Here is a 17,568-nt window from a genome sequence, read left to right as displayed (position 1 = left end):
GCAGCCTTGTGCCTTTATATGGGGGGCACAGAACCCCTCAGTGACTGCTAATATCCTTATCATTTACAGTAGGGGGTACATTATCCCTTATAATACATGAGTGATACTCAGAGTTGCCATCATATAACATTTGGGTTCTCGGGACCGGAGCCATTCATGGGCCCAATAGAGGTGGCAGCACAGCGCCCAACTGATTCCCTGTTTCTATGGAAACTGAATTTTTCATATAATGGAAATTTCAAAACTATTTCTGTGAAAGCAAAGTTGACCTTTAAAGTTACTTTTGGACTGTTCTAGCACAGGCAGAAAGCAATTGTTGTTATCATTTGCTGCTCAGACCCCCCCCCCCCAGCCAAAATCAAGGGATGAAGGAAAAATACAATAGTACAAAAACCCTAGAAACTGGGGAATTTATTTAACTTGAACCTTAGGCTCATATAGTAACTCCATGTGTCCCCTGCAAGTTTCTCTTCCATCTCCCAACACTTATATCTGCTTTATTATATACTGCCATATACTCTCCTGTATGGTATCTCTCTGTACAGGCTATGAGCAAACTTAGGGGGCTGTTCCTGCTGAATTGTGCTTAGTACAGGGGGATCCCTATGTGCCATAGTTTTATGGTATCTCTCTGTACAGGCTATGAGCAAACTTAGGGGGCTGTTCCTGCTGAATTGTGCTTAGTACAGGGGGATCCCTATGTGCCATAGTTTTATGGTATCTCTCTGTACAGGCTATGAGCAAACTTAGGGGGCTGTTCCTGCTGAATTGTGCTTGGTACAGGGGAATCCCTATGTGCCATAGTTTTATGGTATCTCTCTGTACAGGCTATGAGCAAACTTAGGGGGCTGTTCCTGCTGAATTGTGCTTAGTACAGGGGAATCCCTATGTGCCATATGGTATCTCACACAGAGTATGTAGTTATAACTTTATTTATAAAGCGCCTGATTGTTTAGCAGCAGAAAAAGGGTAAGTAAATCTGCAGATAGGAGTGCATTAGCCAGCTGATTAATGAGGGGTTTATTACTTGCCAAATGAGTGTCAGCACTTGGACGAGTGACAGACATTAGTGGAATGGGTGAAACATCAGACAAAGCCAAACAAACCATGAAATTGTTGACTGTTAAATTTTCACAATAATTGTCTGTTTCTGCTTGTGGGAATTGTGGGAATGGTTTGCACATTTTTGCTCTCGGGAGCCCCAGGCCCCTCCAACCGCTGTCTCCCAAGCGCAGTTCCCACTCACATCACTGACATGTAACTAATCCCAGTCCCCTGTTCCTTTGTACTACATTACCCAGAATGCACTCTGCCTCCCACATCTTATAGGAAATTCCAAGGCAATGTTCCTTCTGTGTGCATTTCTCCAGTTTGGAATTTCAGCAGCTATCTGGTTGCTAGGGTCCAATTTACCTTAGTAACAAGAGAGAGTGACTGATACATGAACAGTAGATGGGCTGATAAGTGGTATGAAAGAGAAATAGGAATAAGAATAGGGGAGCAGACCCCGCTCTCACAAGGGGCCCCGGGGCCCAGACCTGCTGCCTCCATTTTACTTGTAAATCCCCCTCTGTGCCAGCTCCCAGGTAGGAAGGGGCGGGGATTACAGACGAGGGCAGGAGGGGGCGGGGAATCTGTTAGAGTCGTTACGCCACTGGGAAGGGACTTTTCCCATAGACTCCATTTAAACCAAATAATAACATTTTTTTTAAAAGATCCCAACTAAGATATAATTACCCCTTATTGGGGGCAGAACAGCCCTATTGGGTTTATTTCATGGTTAAATGATTCCCTTTTCTCTGTAATAATAAAACAGTACCTGTACTTGATCCCAACTAAGATATAATTACCCCTTATTGGGGGCAGAACAGCCCTATTGGGTTTATTTAATGGTTAAATGATTCCCTTTTCTCTGTAATAATAAAACAGTACCTGTACTTGATCCCAACTAAGATATAATTACCCCTTATTGGGGGCAGAACAGCCCTATTGGGTTTATTTAATGGTTAAATGATTCCCTTTTCTCTGTAATAATAAAACAGTACCTGTACTTGATCCCAACTAAGATATAATTACCCCTTATTGGGGGCAGAACAGCCCTATTGGGTTTATTTAATGGTTAAATGATTCCCTTTTCTCTGTAATAATAAAACAGCACCTGTACTTGATCCCAACTAAGATATAATTACCCCTTATTGGGGCAGAACAGTCCTATTGGGTTTATTTAATGGTTAAATGATTCCCTTTTCTCTGTAATAATAAAACAGTACCTGTACTTGATCCCAACTAAGATATAATTACCCCTTATTGGGGCAGAACAGCCCTATTGGGTTTATTTAATGGTTAAATGATTCCCTTTTCTCTGTAATAATAAAACAGTACCTGTACTTGATCCCAACTAAGATATAATTACCCCTTATTGGGGCAGAACAGCCCTATTGGGGTTATTTAATGGTTAAATGATTCCCTTTTCTCTGTAATAATAAAACAGTACCTGTACTTGATCCCAACTAAGATATAATTACCCCTTATTGGGGCAGAACAGCCCTATTGGGTTTATTTAATGGTTAAATGATTCCCTTTTCTCTGTAATAATAAAACAGTACCTGTACTTGATCCCAACTAAGATATAATTACCCCTTATTGGGGCAGAACAGCCCTATTGGGTTTATTTAATGGTTAAATGATTCCCTTTTCTCTGTAATAATAAAACAGTACCTGTACTTGATCCCAACTAAGATATAATTACTCCTTATTGGGGCAGAACAGCCCTATTGGGTTTATTTAATGGTTAAATGATTCCCTTTTCTCTGTAATAATAAAACAGTACCTGTACTTGATCCCAACTAAGATATAATTACCCCTTATTGGGGCAGAACAGCCCTATTGGGGTTATTTCATGTTTAAATTATTTTTTTTTAGTACACTTAATTGTTCACCTTTGAGTTTACTGTTAGTATGATGTAGACAGTGATATTCTGAGACAATTTGCAACTGGTCTTCATTTTTTAGTTGTTTTCAGCAGATTTTTATAGTTAAACAGCTACGTGGTTGCTAGGGCCTAGGGTAGCTAGCAGTGTGCGTAGTACAGAATTCTTTGTGTACAGGTTACAGGGAACAGTGATCCAGGGATTATTTTTGAATTAGAAGTTGGTTCTTCCATGACAAACTGGCCACCAGAGGGCACCCTGATACAGTCAGTATGGCAGCTTCCACTTGCTTTAAAGTGCCCACCCTTTAAAACCCTGTTCAACTTAGTTCTACTGATTCCCACCTTCCTTACTTACTGTGATACCCACCTACCTGCCTTACTACCAACTGATGCCCCCTACCTGCCAAACCCTAGTACCCACCTATCTGCTACTGATACCCTCCCACCTACATCAGCCCCTCTAGCATTTCCCAGAATCCACAGAATTTGTATCCCTGCTGCTACAAATTAGCAAATTAGCCCATTGTTTATAACGAGTCCCTGTCACCTACATCATATTAAAAGTCCATTTCAAGGTGAAGTTCCCCTTTAATTCAATGTCCTGTGATATAAACACATTTTGGAGTGGAATTTTTTGCATTATTGGAATATGGGAGAATCTCTATCATACGATGGTATCGAAACCCTGAATGTCATGTGACTTTCCTATTGCTGCTGTATCAGCCAATCACACAGCAGGGATTGGTTGGGCACCTGGTCTGGTAGGAAAATATTGCAAACACACATAAATATGTGCCTGTATGTTACCCAACCACTTAGATTGTAAGCTCTACGGGGCAGGGACCTCCTTCCCACTGTGTCTCATACCCCATGGCACTTACTCCCTGTGTATTTATACTTATTGTATTTATTATAACTCTCCCTGTGTGTAATTGTGTATATTGTAATATTGCACAGCGCTGCGTACCCTTGTGGCGCTTATAAATAAAGTTATACACACAAATATGAGCAGAACAAACAACCCCATTTATCCCAACAGACATTTATAGGAAATGGAAAATGTAAGCCTTAATGATATATGTGGCATACTTCCCCTTTATTATATATACAGGCTTTTATTCATCCCTGTGCCCATCTCTCCTGGTTACTGCCCATCTCTCCTGGTTACTGCCCAGCCCAGAGCTCCCAATACAAATCACTGTGTGCGGAACATTGAATACAAATGCTTTATTCCAGCCCTGGAGATGGATCTGGCAGTGAAACAGTGCAGCGCAGCTCCGCTCCTCGCCGCCAGGGGGCGCAAGTGACATCGTTAAATCCGGCAGCTCCTTGTTGCATCCTTCTCCTTCCATCCCTTCCCTGCCAGTGGCTTCCCCAGTCACATGGGCTTTGTGTGTGAGTTTAAAAGATCCCAAATCCGGAGCAGCCAGTGCAGTGTGCAGGCTTGGAGGTGCCCATTGGTGCCTGCTGGATGTTACAGAGACAGGGGAGACACCAGGAGACCCCCCCAGCCCTACAGCCACTGTAAGTACCCTGAGCATTTACTGCTGCTGCTGAGCCTCTGGCAGCCCCTGTTGCAGGCAGAGCTGGGGGAGAGATGCTGCTCTGAGTCCCTGCCTGCCAGGCTGCTGCTGCTGCTGATGGTGATGATGGTGGAAGGTCCTGCCCAAGGTGTGTCTCTGACCCCCTCCTGCGGCAGCACTGCCCTGCTCCCCATTGTACCACTGCCCGGCTGGGCACATAATTGGGGGGGGGGGGGGGGGGTGTCGTTTAACTTGAGCTGGAAAGGACCGAGCGTGTGAGATTTATTGCCATTGTACCCGGCTGAGCATCTTGCTTCTGACTTGCTGGATTGTGTTTTATCTGCTGGACTTTATTTGGGGTGTTACGGAGATACAGGGGGCAGTGTTTTTCCCTGGGATCCCAACATATTATTATTATTATTATAATAGATTGTGTGAGTATATATATATATATATATATAGGTTTATGTTTCTTGGATGCATTTGCTTTGTATCATTTCTCCGGGATAATTAATGTTCCGTCCCACTGAGATCAGTAAATACACGGCTACATTGTGCCCCCTCTGAGCAAGTGATTACACCCCCCCCCCCCTTGGGTGGCTGCCAGCGCAGCTGTTAGATTGTCAGCTCTTGTTTTTATCCCCGGCTATCTCTGCCTAAGAGGGTTCACAGTTCAGCGATTCCGACTGCGTAGGAAAGATTTGCCTGTCTTCCTGGGAAGCTCTAGAGTTTATCCGTCGGCTGGGTTCCCATGAAGGGTTAATAGACACCCTCCTGCCCGGGTCCCGGTTACAATCCAAAGCTCCGCGGCGCATGAAACCCACCCCATGTATTTATTATTATGTTGGTTTTTTGGATTAAAAAAAAAAAAAAAACATCCAGTGCCGAAAAAGAGATTTAATCAGATCCAGTGTGCGCGCTTCCCCTTGAATTTAATTGCCCTGCGACTGTATCACAAGTGCCCTGCCCCGGGGTACCAAGCTGTGCCCTGTGCAATTAAACCTCTGCCCGTTACTACTACTAAAAAAAGTAATTTACTCAATTGGGGGGTGAAATGTTGGGGTGCACCCCCCTATATAAAGTTTATCATTTGTGGCTGATAGGGAACGGGTAAACTGAGGGCACCCTCTGCCCACTATAATGCCCTGTATAATACCCGCTATAACCCCATACAGGGCACAGATTTAATCACTGTGCCCAGGATATTGCCCGAGAGTAAATGCCCGGCACTGGGATATTCAGCCGGGGGTGCCGAGATCGAACAGGGACGGAGATTAAATGCACAAAAGGGGCAGTTTGGTGGGTTTGTGCCTCGCGTTGATTCTGCTGTCTCATTAGAGCGCTGGAGATAGCAGTCTGCCCTTGTGAGAGATGTCATTCCCTTGGTACGGAACCCTTCCCTTCCTCGCCTCGCTCCACTGAATGATCGCCCATTAGTTTTGCTGCTGAACGTGGAATATTTTGCTCAAATAACCCCAAACCGTATTTATTCCAAACGCCAAAGGGAACCCAAGGCGTGGGGGGGGGGTCCCGGTCGGATTCGGCGTAGGACCCTTAGTTTGCCTTATTCTTTCCCAAAGTTTATCCGTCTTTTATTTGCTCGTTATGGGGAAAGCATTAATATCATGCAGATTGAATTCATTAAGCCTGTGCATTCATTAGGCGGATGAGCCCCCCGGCAGATAATTGCTCGTTTACATAAATCCGTGTTTACATTCCCCGCTCCGACGCTTTACATTGCGTCTGCCGAAAAGGCGAAGTTGGGGGGAATGAGCCCCGGGTGCGCCTGGGCTTCCCGTGGAATTTAATATCTGTATTTTGTTTTTATTATTATTATTATAATGGGGGTCTCTGGATCTAATCAGTGCCGTTAATGTTAATTGTGTTGTCAATGGGCGACTCCTTCCGCTATGTAGAAATATCGTTATCCGCGTTCTGCGGGGAAATAAACGTTCCATGGAACAAACCGTTCCCTAATTACCCCTGCAAGCACCAGGGCAGCAGAACCGCTGGGTATCTGTGTATGGGAACTCGGATCGGGGGGAAGGAGAGGTAAACGAGGAGCCCTCGTTAGAGTGTGAGCGCTAATTGCCGAACTGAGCGTCTGATTGGAGATTTAGGGGAATTTGGAAGGAAATCAGTTTATTCTCTCTTGCTCGGATCTATATGGGGCCACAGAAGTTCTGGGAAAGAAATATTAGATATCTTTGGGTTAATATGAAACTGTGGTTCTGGAGTTTATTATAGAATGCGAGTAATTATTTCAAAAGTAATGTGGGAGTTTTAATTTTGATTTCTATTGGAAAACGTGATTTCAAGAATCAAATAGATAAAAAGAAAAATTCAGCGTAGTGTAGATTATTCCTATTCACAGCATTGGGAACCTTAATATTCAGGTGATTTCCCCTTTAATCTTCTGGAGGTGCAACTTTTTCTAACCCCCCCATGTCACCGATATTCTCCAACATGAAGCCCCTCTGCACCTTGTCCGGCTGGTGTTCTGGGCTCAGGGGCTGCTGGGATTTGTAGTCCGGCAACATCCGGAGGCCTCTAGGCTTATAATGAGTGTAAGTTCCCTGTGTGCTACAATCCGGCAAGGAAGTGGTTAATTCTGAAGCATTTTTTTTTTCTTGCCCTTGTTTGACATGAAAATTCATAGGATTCATAGGATTTCTCGGGCTGTTTGGGTTGAAAAAGGGGGAATTATTGCCTCCAGACTCGGGGAAATCGCAGGCACAAAACACGCTTTTTTTCAGTTCCAATTTTTGCCACTTTCTCCCGAAGAATTTTAGAAAGATATTTTTGAAATCTTTAACCCCCATCGTTCTGACTCCTATTAATAACGTGTAAATGGCTCCAGATAACAAGGGACAATGCAGCACCTTAAAGGGGAAATAAACCCCCCCCCCAAATAAAATGTTGCCTGATGAATGAACTTCCCCAGTTCCTTTTATCCCCCGTTTTCCTATTGGGGAGTCGCTCAGAATTACATTTCATTAGGCAACATTTTATTTTTGGGTTTATATCCCCTTTGTCCCCCCCCCCCGATATTTATTTTCTTTTTAGAGCAGAAGGGATCTATGGAAACATCTGTCTGGGGAAGGAATAACAGCGAGCGCTGCAGGGGGAGACGCGGGGAGCTAACGGCATATTTCTCAGGGTCCCAGTCTGAATGTGGGGGGGCCCCAGTGATCCGTTCTGCATTATTTTATATTTGTTATGGGAGACTTTGAACTGAAGCAGCGGCCGTTTCTATCGGAAGCTTCTCACCCACTCAGGATAATATCCAGGCGAGTGGCTTTTCGGGGGGGCCCGTGTATCCAGACGACAGAACCTGGGGGCATTTACCTGCTTACAAATATATAAATCCTTACTGTTGTGCCAGTGGGGGTAATGAGTCGGTATGTCCGATGCACATGGGCCATATTATAATACAATGATAATGTTGTTCTTGGGGTGCCGTATTTATCTATTGAAGGGCCACATTGGCCCCACGGGGGGCAGCTCCGCTGTGTGGGATCGCCGGGTACTTTGCCTCGCTTTTATTTTTTACTGTTGTTTATCTGTCGGGGGTTTATAACCCTTAGAAAACAGTAAAATTGACTTTAGTGGTTTGTGCCACGTGCCTTGGTTTAACCCTTTGCCCCGCTGGCGAACCTCCATTGGCACCGCAGACATCCCCCCAAGCAGCCAATCAGAATTTTTTTATTTTTTTTCTCAAGGTGGGGAAATTGTGTACAAGAAATAAATGGTACCAGTCTGGGGGGGGGGGGGGGGGGCATGGGGATTATTATGGGGAACCTATAGATATTTTACTTTGTATGTTGGCAACTGTACAGCAGCTCTATGCAGGGAGGCAAACGTGGCAAAAAGTTCCACTTTAGTTGCCCTTTAAAACAGAATGCAATTGACTTTATTTCTATGAACTATTAACTGAAACCCACTAGGAACCCGAAGCTGCTGCTCTGGGGGCCCCGTGTGTGTAGACCCCTGTGGGGCCCGTGACTGGGGCACTTAAACAAAACATAGACAATTCCATTGCCCTCCATTGTGGGAATCTCAAGTAGGTGTAATTGGTTCATATGGGGCCCCCAAAATGCATCTGTGGGGCCCACTATGTCCCTGGTCGCTGCAGTCTCTTTGGTTGTCTGGGAAGACTACAAATCCCATGATGCAGTGTGGGGGTCTCTGCAGGTCTCCTGTCCATCACAATCAACTGTTTTCATTGAATTAACCTTTTTTTTTTTTTTTTTTTTTGGACAAAGCTGAGCAGGTTGGGGGGGGGTTCGGTAAGGAGGCTATACAGTTTTGGGGGCTTTGTATAGAGCAGCCCCACCTCCTATTAAAGAAACACATTGCCCCCCCCCCCCCCCCCTTCCATATTATCATTAGAAATTAGCAGCTTCCTTTTGTCCCGTGATGTCAAAAGCCCTGCAGGGGGTCTATACTATATCCCCCAACCTCCCACGTGGGCAGTTAACCTTACCCCCCACCCCCCCCCCGCACACATCTGTCACATACTACTGCCCTATGCCCTGCTCTATACTGTATATTAACCCACAGAAACAATCACTGGCTTTGTGAATAAAGGGAAAGTATTCCCTCTAATGCAACTCAAGGAGAAATGTCATTAAGGATAAACGAAATCCCTGAAAGTAACAGTAACTGCCGGGGTCAGTGACCCCCATTTGAAAGCTGGGAAGAAGTCAAATAATTTAAAAACGATAACAAATAAATAATGACGACCAATTGAAAAGTTGCTTAGAATTGGCCATACTAAGAGTTAACTGAAAGCTGAGCCGTCCATGTAAGGGGCCACTATATCTTAGATTTGATACAGCGGAATTGAATGTCCACTCAGCAGCTCGTTTGTTACCAGATACATATGGATTTTATATACTTTATCCTGATTGGAGGATATTTTTAAAGTGACACCTGCAACCGCAAACACATTATAGTCCTTTGTGCTGTTCATTTTCTGGCATTTCATCGTATAAATATGTTTATTAATTATTATTAATTATATCTGTTCCTTTCGTGTTACTTCCTGGTACCATCAGTGCCATCACCCGGGGGGGCGGAGCTTCAGGAAATGGAATTCTGAGCTCTGTCGTTTTAATTGGGGAGACTCCACTATTTACTAATTAGGTGCTCCTCGGGGGTGGAACAGAGCTTTAAAAAGGAATAATATAATTGGCTTGTGATTTCCCTAACATCTACTAGGGAAAGCAAGTTAAAATGTAATTTTCCTTGGGAAATCTGAGAAAATGGCGAACCAAGTATAAAGCTTTTTTTTTTTTTTTTTTTTTTAAAGGGCAACTACAAATTATTATTATAGATCTGTTGCTCCACAGATAAGAATAGGGCCCGGGCAATGAGTATGAGCTTGGCCGGACTAACGGAGCGGAGGGTAGTTCTAGCCTTTCCCTAATGGGGAATGGGTTTGTTTATCAGGATCCTATTTACTCGCGAGGACATGGGATACATTAGATTCCCTTCCATTCCTCATATTGGAGACATTAAGGCAGAAACACATCAGCCCAACGAGGCTCAATTACGGGGTTTATTGGAGTCGTTTCTATACGATAAAATGGTTGCTTTATGGGTTCCAGCCCTGGCGTTGGGCCGTCATTCCGAGCGGAGAGTGTGTGCCGGACGGATAAAGCCCATTATGTTCCCTAATAGCCCCCATTGTAATGTAACAGTCAGACAGGTTGTTTATGCGTCGGGCCCAGATGGGAGAGATCGGCTATTAGAGCCAATTGCATTTGGGCTTCTCTGCAGCCTCCCAGCTGTTGTGGGGCGGATAGTGGGGCCCCTGCTCGGGCTCTGCTCCCTGTGGGTGCTGGGAATTCTGTGCAAGTACTCCAAGCAATGTGACAGCCCCCACTTACATTGACTAAGGAGAGAGGATGTTCAAAGTGGGATATTTCACCATGTGAGGTAAGGGGGGGATATCACTCCAACTTGCAGCGCAGCAGTAAAGTGTGCCTGAGTCTGAGCTTTCAGCCAGCGCTACACATTAGAACTGCTTTCAGCTAACCTATTGTTTCTCCTACTCCCATGTAACTGGAGGAGTCCCAAGCCGGACTTGGATTTCTTACTATTGAGTGCTATTCTGATACCTACTGGGAGCTGCTATCTTGCTCCCTTCCCATTGTTCTGCTGATCGACTGCTGGGGGTGAGGGGGGAATATCACTCCAACTTGCAGCGCAGCAGTAAAGTGTGCCTGAGTCTGAGCTTTCAGCCAGCGCTACACATTATAACTGCTTTCAGCTAACCTATTGTTTCTCCTACTCCCATGTAACTGGAGGAGTCCCAAGCCGGACTTGGATTTCTTACTATTGAGTGCTATTCTGATACCTACTGGGAGCTGCTATCTTGCTCCCTTCCCATTGTTCTGCTGATCGGCTGCTGGGGGGGAGGGGGGGGATATCACTCCAACTTGCAGCGCAGCAGTAAAGTGTGAGTGAAGTTTATTAGAGCACAGGCCACATGGCTGTGGCACCTCGGGAAATGAAGAATATGGCTAGCCCCATGGGAAAAACAGATTACAATGCAGGATTCTGATGGAGAAGCTCTATTAACTGACAGCTGTCTGTGCTGGGGGTGGAGCTGTCTGTGCTGGGGGTGGAGCTGACTTGCAGCATTCTATCAAAAGTCAGAACTAGGAGTTGAGAAATGGAGACACAGCCATTTGCACAGAATCTAAAACAAACAAAAAATTGTACTGAATGGATATAGGAAAGTTGCTTAAAATGACATTTTCGTTGATTAGGCAGAATGCTATTTATTTTTGGGTTTACTTCCCCTCTAAAGTGAAGCCAAGGAGTTATATTTGATGTATTGAGCAGAGTGTCAGAGACTGACTGATCCGCGTCCCAGACAGCTGATATTTCCATGACAGGAATGCCGGCCTATTATACTCGCAGATAGACATGTACTTGCCCTGCCCTGTGGCTTCTGACTAGCAAAGCAACTTCAAATCCTTTCCACTCAATATTTCTCTTTCTCAGACTGACACGGCATTAAGGGATTTCTGTTCCGCCCCCCCCCCAGCCCCCCAGGGAGGTTTAGTGATCAATTGATGGACCTCGGCATCACTAGTCATTACCCAACTCCCCCGGCTGTGCAAGGAGGTTCCTTTCTGTTATGCACGTCATTTCCCCAAAATGGGCCTAGTAATCATATGGATACAGCTAGAAAGGCAACATTACCATAAATATACTGTATCCTAGGTGGGGGTGTAGTGGGCACCCATGTCTGGTGCCATGTGCGATGGTATGGGGGCAGATTTAATTGCATTTAATTACATGGGTGCTAAAGTGCACCAGTGTAGTTACCCAATGACAAGTTGCATTGATTTCCTCTCATTTATTGTGTAGATGATACATTTTTCTCTGAAATAATAAAACAGTAGCTGTACTTGATCCCAACGAAGATATAATTACCCCTTATTGGGGGCACAACAGCCCTATTGGGTTTATTTCATGGTTAAATGATTCCCTTTTCTCTGTAATAATAAAACAGTACCTGTACTTGATCCCAACTAAGATATAATTACCCCTTATTGGGGCAGAACAGCCCTATTGGGTTTATTTAATGGTTAAATGATTCCCTTTTCTCTGTAATAATAAAACAGTACCTGTACTTGATCCCAACTAAGATATAATTACCCCTTATTGGGGCAGAACAGCCCTATTGGGTTTATTTAATGGTTAAATGATTCCCTTTTCTCTGTAATAATAAAACAGTACCTGTACTTGATCCCAACTAAGATATAATTACCCCTTATTGGGGCAGAACAGCCCTATTGGGTTTATTTCATGGTTAAATGATTCCCTTTTCTCTGTAATAATAAAACAGTACCTGTACTTGATCCCAACTAAGATATAATTACCCCTTATTGGGGCAGAACAGCCCTATTGGGTTTATTTCATGGTTAAATGATTCCCTTTTCTCTGTAATAATAAAACAGTACCTGTACTTGATCCCAACTAAGATATAATTACCCCTTATTGGGGGCAGAACAGCCCTATTGGGTTTATTTCATGGTTAAATGATTCCCTTTTCTCTGTAATAATAAAACAGTACCTGTACTTGATCCCAACTAAGATATAATTACCCCTTATTGGATAACAGGTCCCAAACTCTAAAGTTTTGAGACAAGGATCTTCAGGGAAAGGGAACTCTTCCATTGACGTCTACATGATCTCCTGTTTGGCTGTTTGGACGCATAGGGGCCTATTTATTACGGACTGTGCGTATTTTTTGTGACTTTCGTACTTTATGACAAAATTTGTGTGCCGAGTAGGAAAGTTTGGGATTCATTCAAGCTTTGGTATGTTGCCTTTCCTTGGGCCGGGTTGGAGCTGCAGAGTGCCATTGAGCCCTATGGGAGACTTTCCTTGGGCCAGGTTGGAGCTGCAGAGTGCCATTGAGCCCTATGGGAGACTTTCCTTGGGCCGGGTTGGAGCTGCAGAGTGCCATTGAGCCCTATGGGAGACTTTCCTTGGGCCGGGTTGGAGCTGCAGAGTGCCATTGAGCCCTATGGGAGGCTTTCCTTGGGCCAGGTTGGAGCTGCAGAGTGCCATTGAGCCCTATGGGAGACTTTCCTTGGGCCGGGTTGGAGCTGCAGAGTGCCATTGAGCCCTATGGGAGACTTTCCTTGGGCCAGGTTGGAGCTGCAGAGTGCCATTGAGCCCTATGGGAGACTTTCCTTGGGCCGGGTTGGAGCTGCATAGTGCCATTGAGCCCTATGGGAGACTTTCCTTGGGGCAGGTTGGAGCTGCAGAGTGCCATTGAGCCCTATGGGAGACTTTCCTTGGGGCAGGTTGGAGCTGCAGAGTGCCATTGAGCCCTATGGGAGACTTTCCTTGGGCTGGGTTGGAGCTGCAGAGTGCCATTGAGCCCTATGGGAGACTTTCCTTGGGCCGGGTTGGAGCTGCAGAGTGCCATTGAGCCCTATGGGAGACTTTCCTTGGGCCGGGTTGGAGCTGCAGAGTGCCATTGAGCCCTATGGGAGACTTTCCTTGGGCCGGGTTGGAGCTGCAGAGTGCCATTGAGCCCTATGGGAGACTTTCCTTGGGCCGGGTTGGAGCTGCAGAGTGCCATTGAGCCCTATGGGAGACTTTCCTTGGGCCGGGTTGGAGCTGCAGAGTGCCATTGAGCCCTATGGGAGACTTTCCTTGGGCCCGGGTTGGAGCTGCAGAGTGCCATTGAGCCCTATGGGAGACTTTCCTTGGGCCGGGTTGGAGCTGCAGAGTGCCATTGAGCCCTATGGGAGACTTTCCTTGGGCCGGGTTGGAGCTGCAGAGTGCCATTGAGCCCTATGGGAGACTTTCCTTGGGCCGGGTTGGAGCTGCAGAGTGCCATTGGGTCTTATGGGAGTTGGAAAGGTTTTTCCGCTGTTTACAATCATTGGATACGAAAATTTTGTGACTTTCGGATCGCCAATACGATATTATCATGACTAATACGATTTTTTTGTAAGCATTTTTGTGATTTTCGTGATCATCAGAAATCTTATCTAATTCGAATTTTACCCAATTCGGGAATGAACTTGTACTTTGATGGACCAGCCCCATAGTATATCCTGGAAAAAGTGAGTCGGGGGGTCTCATCAGAAACCTTGAATTTTAAAACTGCTTGCATTCTGAAAATGCGCCTCCCAGTCCCTTCTTCAGAACATCGCCAGATGTTTTTTTCCACAAATCTCAAAAATTTAATGTTGGATCAATTTTTTTTTCTCTTTTGGACTTTAGTTTGATCTATTATGATTAATCAATTGTTTAGGTGCCTCTCAGTCCAACAGCTGTCCAATGGCGGGTGTTCATGCTGTATGGCCCTGACGTATGAGCCAATGATAGGCCTGGAATCCCAGAGTATGAGCCAATGATAGGGCTGGAATCCCACAGTATGAGCCAATGATAGGGCTGGAATCCCAGAGTATGAGCCAATGATAGGGCTGGAATCCCAGAGTATGAGCCAATGATAGGGTTGGGTTCCCACAGTATGAGCCAATGATAGGGCTGGAATCCCAGAGTATGAGCCAATGATAGGGCTGGAATCCCAGAGTATGAGCCAATGATAGGGTTGGAATCCCAGAGTATGAGCCAATGATAGGGCTGGATTCCCACAGTATGAGCCAATGATAGGCCTGGAATCCCATGCTGTATGGCCCTGACGTATGAGCCAATGATAGGGTTGGGTTCCCACAGTATGAGCCAATGATAGGCCTGGAATCCCAGAGTATGAGCCAATGATAGGGCTGGAATCCCACAGTATGAGCCAATGATAGGGCTGGAATCCCACAGTATGAGCCAATGATAGGGCTGGAATCCCAGAGTATGAGCCAATGATAGGGCTGGAATCCCAGAGTATGAGCCAATGATAGGGTTGGGTTCCCAGAGTATGAGCCAATGATAGGGCTGGAATCCCAGAGTATGAGCCAATGATAGGGTTGGAATCCCAGAGTATGAGCCAATGATAGGGTTGGGTTCCCAGAGTATGAGCCAATGATAGGGCTGGAATCCCAGAGTATGAGCCAATGATAGGGTTGGAATCCCAGAGTATGAGCCAATGATAGGGTTGGGTTCCCAGAGTATGAGCCAATGATAGGGCTGGAATCCCAGAGTATGAGCCAATGATAGGGTTGGAATCCCAGAGTATGAGCCAATGATAGGGTTGGGTTCCCAGAGTATGAGCCAATGATAGGGCTGGAATCCCAGAGTATGAGCCAATGATAGGGTTGGAATCCCAGAGTATGAGCCAATGATAGGGTTGGAATCCCAGAGTAAGAGCCAATGATAGGGTTGGAATCCCAGAGTAAGAGCCAATGACAGGGCTGGGTTCCCGCAGGCAGGTTTAATAGTGGGGATTTAGTAATACATAATAAAAGCCTCTCGTTTGCCCTCAAACAACTCCTTTTCCATAACAGACAGAACCCACGGGATGTTTAGGGACGTTTCCGTGTTCCTGTGGAGCCGGCGCCGGAGCTGTAAAGTCCATGTAAGGCGGAACACATGCTTTTGGTATGCTCTAAAATAAACTATTCTAAAAATACAACAAATACAGCAAAAAACAAAAATATCTACACATCTCCTGACATAAACACAGTGTCAGACCTTAAACACAAACAGAAGTTGCCGGAATGTAAATGGCTGAAAGGACTCGCCTTGGAACTGGTCGGCTTATCCAGCGGGTTTCTGCTATTGATCCGCTGCCTCTTTCCCTGTCTGTGTTCTATTGATCCGTCGCTCCTCTCTGTGTCTCTCTCTTCCTCCCTCTTCACTTACTTTGTTTTTTTAGCCTTTCCCTTGGGTGCAGGTACCTAATGTTCTCAGGTACTGGGCCCTAATTGCATTGGGGGCATTTGGAACTCTGCAGTGGTGGCCGAATTGCCCCCGTTCATTTGTTACGTCTCCTAAAACTATTGGATTGAAAGAGCCTCATTGGACAGGCAGAGGGGACCATGTGTGTCCAGTTGGGCCCTTTTCATGCAGTAGCAGTGTTCTCCACCAGAGGGCAGCGGTGATGAAAATACCCTTTGCCAGCAGCTTCAGAATGTTTTCTCACCGACCTACAAGCAGTAAGAACATTAGAACTGACATGCACCCCAGTGGGCCCTTCTATAATCAGCCCAGTTACACCCGCTATCAAGCCCCTTGGAGACACCCAAAAATAAAAGTCCAAATAGTGGGGGCCCAATCTTCCTCTATCTGCCTGGTCCCACTTCTCCCCTTTCTCCAAGAACTGCTGACTTCTAGTGATGGGCGAAATGTTTCACCAGGCATGGATTCGCGGCGAGTTTCTGCGTTTTGCCACTGGCGGATTGTTTCGCGAACCGGATGAAAAAATTTGCCGCGGAAAAATTCGCCGCGTGTACAAAAATTGTCACAAGAATAGTGGCGGGCGTCAAAAGAATAGTTGCGGGCATCGAAAGAATAGTCGCGCGGCCAAGAATAGTCGCAAGAATAGTCGATGGCGTCAAAAGAATAGTCGCAAGAATAGTCGCGGGCGTCAAAAGAATAGTCACGCGGCCAAGAATAGTCGCAAGAATAGTCGCGGGCGTCAAGAGAATAGTCACGCGGCCAAGAATAGTCGCAGACGTCAAAAGAATAGTCGCGGCCAAGAATAGTCGCAGGCGTCAAAAGAATAGTCGCGCGGCCAAGAATAGTCGCAGGCGTCAAAAGAATAGTCGCGCGGCCAAGAATAGTCGCAAGAATAGTCGCAGGCGTCAAAAGAATAGTCGCGCGGCCAAGAATAATCGCAAGAATAGTCGCGGACGTCAAAAGAATAGCCGGGGGGGACAATTTTTTCCGTGCAATATTTTCGCAGATTAGCAAATTTTTTGGCTAAGCGAAACGGGACAGATTCGCTCATCACTACTGATTCATTTCGTCCCCTAACAAACAGAATGCTCCATTGTGCCCACCTTAATGGGAACCCCTTTGGCAGAGGTGCCAGGACGGCACACAAGGGTGCCCACAGGATCTAGTGCCAATGTTACAGATTTATTCCTTAGCTTAAAGCCACAAGGAGGGATTTCCATGGCCGGGGCTTGAGACACTTGGCAGCGCTAGAACTTTCCACATCAGGCCAGCGGAACCAGCAGTCTGTACATGTCAGATCGCTATGACGCGAGTGAATAAGTGCCGCTGTGCAGATGGAGGAGGGTGGGGATAGTTGGACAGCAGGTCCCGGGCTATGGAAAGATTGTGCAGATAAAAATGATTTGATCCTGATGAGCTCACCATTCCGATGGGGTTAGACACAGAGCCCGGTCTCACTGTGCGCCTGAAATCCAGTTTAATGGAGAATCAGGGTGCAAGGGACACAGGTGCAAGGGAGCCATAAGCAGGAATCCTGGGTGGGAGATCCGTTCTACTGCACAGAGTTGTTCCCCAGTCACGATGAGCTCCATTTTTTGCACCATTTTGTATACAAGCCTGACTGCATGGCTAATTTATGAACATAGGACAAGTGCAGTTGCCAGTAGCAACCAGTCAAGTCTTTTCTTTTATCTTCCAACTTGTAGTGGGCTGTTTAAAACAAACTGCTGATTGGTTGTCTGCGTTTGTCCCTCTGTTTTTCCCTGTTGATTGCGCTTT

General features: G+C 45.8%; 1 protein-coding gene across 1 annotated transcript in view; it reads left to right on the top strand.

Annotated features, from left to right (window-relative positions):
- Positions 1–4,284: 4,284 nt before the first annotated feature.
- cntfr (ciliary neurotrophic factor receptor) overlaps positions 4,285–17,568 on the top strand; it is a 283,796-nt gene continuing 270,512 nt past the window's right edge. Inside the window, exon 1 of the mRNA XM_031892423.1 lies at positions 4,285–4,456. The gene's annotated coding sequence lies outside the window, so the exon portion shown is untranslated. The remainder of the gene's footprint in view (positions 4,457–17,568) is intronic.

This window comes from Xenopus tropicalis, chromosome 1, assembly GCF_000004195.4.
Source record: "Xenopus tropicalis strain Nigerian chromosome 1, UCB_Xtro_10.0, whole genome shotgun sequence".
Classification (NCBI taxonomy): Eukaryota; Metazoa; Chordata; class Amphibia; order Anura; family Pipidae; genus Xenopus; species Xenopus tropicalis.
The sequence above is the reverse complement of the archived record's forward strand: the minus strand, read 5'-3'. Positions and strand labels throughout refer to the sequence as shown.